Here is a 6,750-nt window from a genome sequence, read left to right as displayed (position 1 = left end):
TCAGCAAAAAAAAAAAAAAAAAAGGAAAAAAAGGGGAAAATAAAGGGGTGGAAGAAGGGGGGAAAGGGGAAAATAAGAGGGGAAAAGGGGAAAAATAAGAGGGCAAAAGGAGAAAATAAAAGGGGCGAAAGGGGAAAAATAAGAGGGGGAAAAAAGGGGAAAAATAGAGTGGGAAAAATGAGAGAAAAGAGGGGGAGAAAGAAGAAAAATGAAGGGGGAAAGAGGAAGAAAGAAGGGGGAAATGATCAAATAATGAAGGGGAAAAAGAAGATAAGGCATAAAAAGAAGGATGAAAAGAAGGGAGAAATGAGGGGGAAATAAGAAAAAAAAAAGGTGATGAGGGAGAAAAAGAAGGAAGAAAATGAAGGGGAAATAAGGAAAAAAGGAAAAATAGATTAAGGAGAAAAAGAAGAAGGAAAAGAAGGGACAAAATGAGGGGAAAAAAAGAAGGAAGAAAAAAGGGATAAAGAAGAATAAAGAAAAGAAGGGACAAAAATTGGGGGGCAGAAAAAAATGGGGAGAATAATTTTAAAAAAGAAAAATAAGAGGGAAAAAATAAGGAAAGGAAGAGGTGGAAAAAAAGAAGGAAAAGAAGAGGGGAAAAAAAAGGGAAAAGGAAGGAAAATCCCCAGGAGGGGTGAAAGTGGGGGAGCCCCTATCGAAGAATCTCTCGGAGCCTTTGGAATTTACAAAGCGGGATTTTGGGAGCGGGGCGATGGAGCCAAGGCCGCAGGCTCGGGGAGGGAAGCCTGACATTGTCATCATCCCTAAATCCTTGGGAATCCTCATTTTCCAGCGGCACTTTCCCCCCTGTGGGCGGGGACCACCGCGGCTCCCACGCTATAAAACGCTCCGGGTTTTCCCGGGAGTGGGGAGCGGCCGCCGGGGCCAACGTGGGCTTGGAGGTTGGGGTGAGTGGCGAAAAGAATCCGGGTTTTCTTCCCAGGGATTTTTCCCAGATGGGGGTTTGGGGTTCGGGGTGCTGCCGCATCCAAGCGCGCCCGGAATCCTGGAATATCCGCGGCGCTCCCCGTGGGATCTCCCAAGGGGGTGGTTGGTTGTGTGTTCGTCCAGAGGGTGGGAAAAGCGGTGATGACAATTCCCAAATTTCAGGGCAGGGGTGGAAAGGCGCCTGGTTTGAAAAATATTTCGGGAAGCAAAGCCTCAAACCAGGAATGAGGGCCTGCTCCCGGCTGTGGAAGTGGTGGAATTCTGCTTCCAGCGGGAGAAGCGGCTCCCGAAACGCCAGCGGAGTTTTGGGGGGGAAGAGAGCAAAGTTGAGGAAAGAGCAAAAATTAATTGGGAAGTTTGGAGGGTAAAGAGAAGAAATTGGAATATGTCTGCAAAAAATCCCAGCTGGAAGTTTGGCTGCAAAAAAAAAATCAGGTTGAAATCTGGATGCAAAAATTCCAAGCTGAGGGTTTGGATGGAAAAAAAACCTCCAGTTGGAGATTTGGGAGCAAAAATTCAATAAAATTGGAGGATGAGTTAAAAAAAAGGAATATTTTTGGATATAAGTCCCTGGGATTGTGGAAGTTGTCCCTGCCCAGGGCATGGGGTTGGAATGGGATATTTAAGGTCACTTCCAATCTGGAATTCCCTGATTTTCATGTCAGGGTTTTCCCTGCTCCTCATTATCAGCCTGGGAGGGGCAGCAGTTCAGTTCCAAGGGGGCTGGAGCTGGGATTCCCCTGGAATGTAAAATTCCCTGGATTCTGCCCTCCCGAGCTTCACCTCTGCAGGTGGATGAGAGCAGGAGAGGAGCTTGTGGTGCATCCCAATTATTAGATCAGCTTTGAAACTGTTAATTAATATTAATTAATGGAAATAAAACCCACAATCAAAGCAAAAAAAAATGGGATCAACAATCCCAATGGATCATTATCGGGAAATCCCGGCTGGAAAATTGAAGAGATTTGGATGAATTGGGGGGTTTTTAAATTAAATTTTTGAAATGACACATGGGATGAGGTAAAAAAAAAAAAAATAAAAAGAGTCATAGAGTGAGACACGAAAATTGAAAATTCCACCTCTCCCCTCCAAGTTTTTCCCAGTTTCCCCTTTGGGAATGTTTTGCCTGGATGAGGAAAGGGGAAAACGGGGTGTGGGGAAAAAAAAAGGGAAGGGATGTGAGGAAGCCTCAGAGAAGGAGCAAAATAAACGATGATTTTAGAAGGGATTTTGGGAAAGGAAAAAAACAAAAAGGGAATTAAGCAGGAATATTACCTGGAAGCGCCTCTGGAATTTTCTCAGGGAATCCAATCCGTCAGTGCGGCCGAGGGGGTGCAGCTGCCTGTGCCAGGGAGAGGAAAACAGGGAAGGGGAAATTCCCAGCGGGAGTTTCTGTGTGCAGGGAGAGACCCCAGCACCTCCTTTGGGATGAGCTGGGGGGGCCAGAGCTTCCCTAAATTCCCTGGGAATGGGGAAATCCCGGGAATGCTGCTCCGGGTGCAACCTCCGGGACTCTCTGCTGCTCTCTCCAGCTGGAATTGAACAGCACTGGGAATTTCAGGAGCTGCAGGGACAGCGTTGCCCACTCCTGGCACGGGAAATCCCGGGGAATTTGGGGGGGAAAAAGGGAATTTTGGTGCCTTATGGCCCAGGCAGAGGGAGAGCCCTCAGGGAGCTTTTCCTACAGGAAGGTTATTCCCTCCTGAAATTCCCTGTTTTTCCCAAGGTAGGAATTCAGGGTCTCGTTTGTGTTGCAAAATTGGACTCTGGGGTCCAGCCCTGTGGGAAAAGCGGGATTGAACCCCGGGATTTGGGAGTGGTTCAGCCCCAAACCCACCCGGGGGGGAGGAGAGCCCGGAATTCCCATTCCCAATGGGAATTCCAGCAGTGCCATCGCCCCTCTCCCCTCTGGAATTGTCGCTCCCCCGGTGCTTTCTCCACCCCATTTGTGATTTCACAGCCCCTTGGCTTTGTTTGGGGATGATAAAATTCCCCAGGCTCCAGGAAAAGTTGGGAATGCCGTGGCTGCATCCCACAGACCCGGTTTGGGCTCCAGGTCCGACCTTGGAAAAGCCTGGATTTACCTCCAGAGGTGGGAATCTGCTCCAAGAGAAACCCTTTAAACCCCACAAATATTATTATTTTTTTTTTAGGCTTTCCCACTTTCTCCTTGAATTTCCAGTAGCAGGAAAAGAAATATTAGACATTTCCATAAAATTCTTATGGAATTCTGTGCCAGTGGCTCATCCCTGCCCCTTTCCCTGCTCCTCAGAGGGGCTTTTCCACACACTTGGAAAGAATTTGGGACAGGAATTCTGCTGCTTTGGGGAGGCATCCCAGGGACGGATTTTTCCATGGAAAAGGAAGGAGGGGAGGCTGGGAATTCCAGGGGGTGTTTTTCCACTGGGGCCAGGGACCATTTTGGGAAAGTGTTTAGGGAAGGGGTTTTGGGAAGGCGCCTCTGGAAGGTGTGAAGTGCTCGGAGCAGGATTTTGGGGAGGATGATTTGGGAAGGGGCTTCAGTAAGAGCTGGGAAGGCGTTTTGGGAAGGTTTTTGGGGAAGGCGTTTTGGGAAGGCGCAAGGCGCCTGGAGCAGGTGTTTTAGGAACATTCTTTGGGAACAGGTTTTGGGAAAATGCTTTGGGTGGTGTTTAGGGAAGGTGCATTGGGAGAACGCGAGGAGCTTTGGGAAGATCCTTTTGGGAGCCACTTTGGGAGAGAATTTTGGGAAGATTTTTTGGGAAGGGGCTTCAGGAAGATGCTCTGGAAAGGTGTTTTGGGAAGGGGGGAGTTGGGACAGCACGAGGCACTTTGGGAGCCACTTGGGGCAAATATTTTGGGAAGACACTTTGGGAAGGGACTCTGGAAAAGTATTTGGGGAAAGTATTTGGGGAATGTTTTTTTGGGAATGTTTTTCAGGAAGGTGCTTTGGGATGGGGAGATTTGTGTGAGAGATTCAGGAAGCTGCTTTGGGAAGGTTTTTTGGGAATATTTTTTGGGAAGGTGAAGGTTTTTTGGGAATGTTTTTCGGGAAGGGGAAGGTTTTTTAGGAATGTTTCTCAGGAAGGTGCTTTGGGATGGGGAGATTTGTGTGAGAGATTCAGGAAGCTGCTTTGGGAAGGTTTTTTGGGAATATTTTTTGGGAAGGTGAAGGTTTTTTGGGAATATTTTTTGGGAAGGTGAAGGTTTTTTAGGAATGTTTCTCGGGAAGGTTTTATAGGATGGGGAGATTTGTGTGAGAGACTGAGGAAGCTTCTTTGGGAAGGTTTTTTGGGAATGTTTTTTGGGAAGGGGAAAGTTTTTCGGGAATGTTTCTCGGGAAGGGGAAGGTTTTTTGGGGAATGTTTTTCGGGAAGGTGCTTTGGGATGGGGAGATTTGTGAGAGAGATTCAGGAAGACACTTTGGGGAGGTTTTTTAGGAATGTTTTTCAGGAAGATGCTTCGGAGAAGCGACTGGGGGCGAGCCCAGGGACACCCGGCGGGGAGGAGGGGGCGGGGCCGGGGCGGGGCCGGGGCGGGGCCGGGGCCACCTCCACCTGCCGCCCCTGCAGTGCCCGCGGCCGCCACCAGGTGGGGCCGTCGGGCCGGGAGTGAGCGGCGGGCGCGGGGCCCGCGGGGCTCGGGGGGCTCCGGGCCCGGGACGCGGCGGCCCCGGGAGGGGATCCCGGCTCCACAGGGACCGATCCCAGCCTGGGGGCACCCGCGGGGCGAGAGGAGGGGTCCCCGCACCGGGATGGTGCCGGGAATTCCCATGGGATGGGATTTTAGCGGGGGCTTCCATCCCCCCGGGGATGGGGAGCGGGGTGGCGGGGTTGGGAGTTCCAGGGTGCGGGAATTGGGGCGCTCCGGGAGGATCCCGTCCCTCGGGGGGGATGCGGGGGAGGGAATCCAGCCTGGATCCTCCCCCCCGGGGTCACCGCAAAAATTAAAGGGGTGAGGGGACCCCCCCCCGGCCCCTGTTCCCTGCGATCCCAGCGGGAACAGAGCGGAGCCAGGCGGGGAGGGGGCGCAGGGGAAGGGGGAACTCAAAGAACTTTTGTTTTTCCTGTAATCCGAAGCAAATGCGTGGCTGCGAGCGGGCGGCCCCGGTACCTGCTGCCATCCCGGGGTGTGGGAGGGGGGGAAATAAGGGAATTTTGGGGGGTTGGAGCCTCCTGGATAATGGGGACACCCCTGGGAAAAGCGGCGTCACCCAGCCTGGCCTGGGAAGCTGTGGGGAGGGGGAGCAGGAAAATCCTCCCCTCCAATAAAATAAAATAGAGCAAAACCCCAAAATGTGGTGGGGGCACTGAGGAAATCATTTCGATGTTAATTATTGCTGGTAATTAGGGGAGGGTGTTCGGGATTAATGCAAGGGGGGAAATAATTGGGAAGGGGGGGCGGTCATGGCAAGGGGGCAAATCCTGATGGGGACAATTCTGTAATGGGGGAAATCTGGGAAATAATGGGAAAAGGAGCGGGGGGGTCAGCATCATCAAAGGGGGAGGGAAATTATTGCCGGGAGGAAATGATGGAAGGGGAACATCAACAGACGGGGAGAAATTATTGGGGAGGGGGGGAAAAAAATATCAATGATCGGGGTGAATGAATGTCAGGTTTGGGGTAAATCTGTGCCTGGGCGGGGGCAGAGGGGGAAATCACGGACAAGGGAAAATAATTAGGGGATTAATTGGGGGGGACGGTCATTAAAAAGGGGGGAACTGATTGGGGAAGAAATTTTTGCCGGGGGAAGGGTTAAATACTGGGGGGAGGGAAGGGGGGAATTGGGGCTTAAATATGGGGGAGAGGAAAGGTCGTGAAGGGTTAAATATGGGGGGGGAATATCAGGGATTAAACATCAGGGGAACCGATTGGGGATTAAATTTGGGGGGATCGTCACGAGGGGGAGTCAGGGTTAAATATTGGGGGGTTGTGGTGAGGGGAGAACAACGAAGGGGTTAAATATCGGAGGGGGGGCAATCAATGATTAAATATTGGGGTGACTTTGTTATGGGGGAAACAACCAAGGATTAAATCCTGGGGAGGGGGGGATGTTCAAGGGGTTAAAGGGGGGAGGATTTTTGCCAGGAGAAAATGATCGAGGGTTAAATATTGAAATATTGGGGGGGGGGGGGCAAATCAAGATTAAATATTGGGGGGGCAAATTAAGGATTAAATAAGGGGGGGTTGTGGTAAGGGGGGAGCGATCAAGGATTAAATATTGGGGGGACAATCCCGGGGGGTTCAAATACTGGGGGGCCGGGGTGTGGCAAGGGGAGAAGGATCAAGGATTGAATATTGAGGGGGGCAAATTAAGGATTAAATAAGGGGGGGTTGTGGCAAGGGGGAAGCGATCAGGGATTAAATATTGGGGGGACAATCCCGGGGGCGTTGTGGCAAAGGGAAAAGGACCAAGGATCAAATCCTGTAGGGGGCTGTGGCAAAGGACCAAGGATTGGATATGGGGGGACAATCCCAAGTGGATCAAATCCTGTAGGGGGCTGTGGCAAGGGGAGAAGGACCAAGGTTTGGATATGGGGGGACAATCCCAAGAGGGTCAAATCCTGCAGGGGGCTGTGGCAAAGGGTAAAGGACCAAGGTTTGGATACCGGGGGGACAATCCCACGTGGATCAAATCCTGCAGGGGGCTGTGGCAAGGGGAACGCGATCTCGGGTTGAACAGTGAGGCCACAACCCCGGACCGAATCTCGGGGGACCCTCGCCCGGGGGGTCCCGGGGGGGGCTGAGGGTGTCGGGGGAAGGCTCCCGGTGCCCTCCGCTCCTCTCCAAGGGTTAACGCGGGCGGGCGGGCGGGCGGGG

This window comes from Agelaius phoeniceus, chromosome 4 (genome assembly GCF_051311805.1).
Source record: "Agelaius phoeniceus isolate bAgePho1 chromosome 4, bAgePho1.hap1, whole genome shotgun sequence".
In the NCBI taxonomy this organism is placed as follows: Eukaryota; Metazoa; Chordata; class Aves; order Passeriformes; family Icteridae; genus Agelaius; species Agelaius phoeniceus.
The sequence above is the reverse complement of the archived record's forward strand: the minus strand, read 5'-3'. Positions refer to the sequence as shown.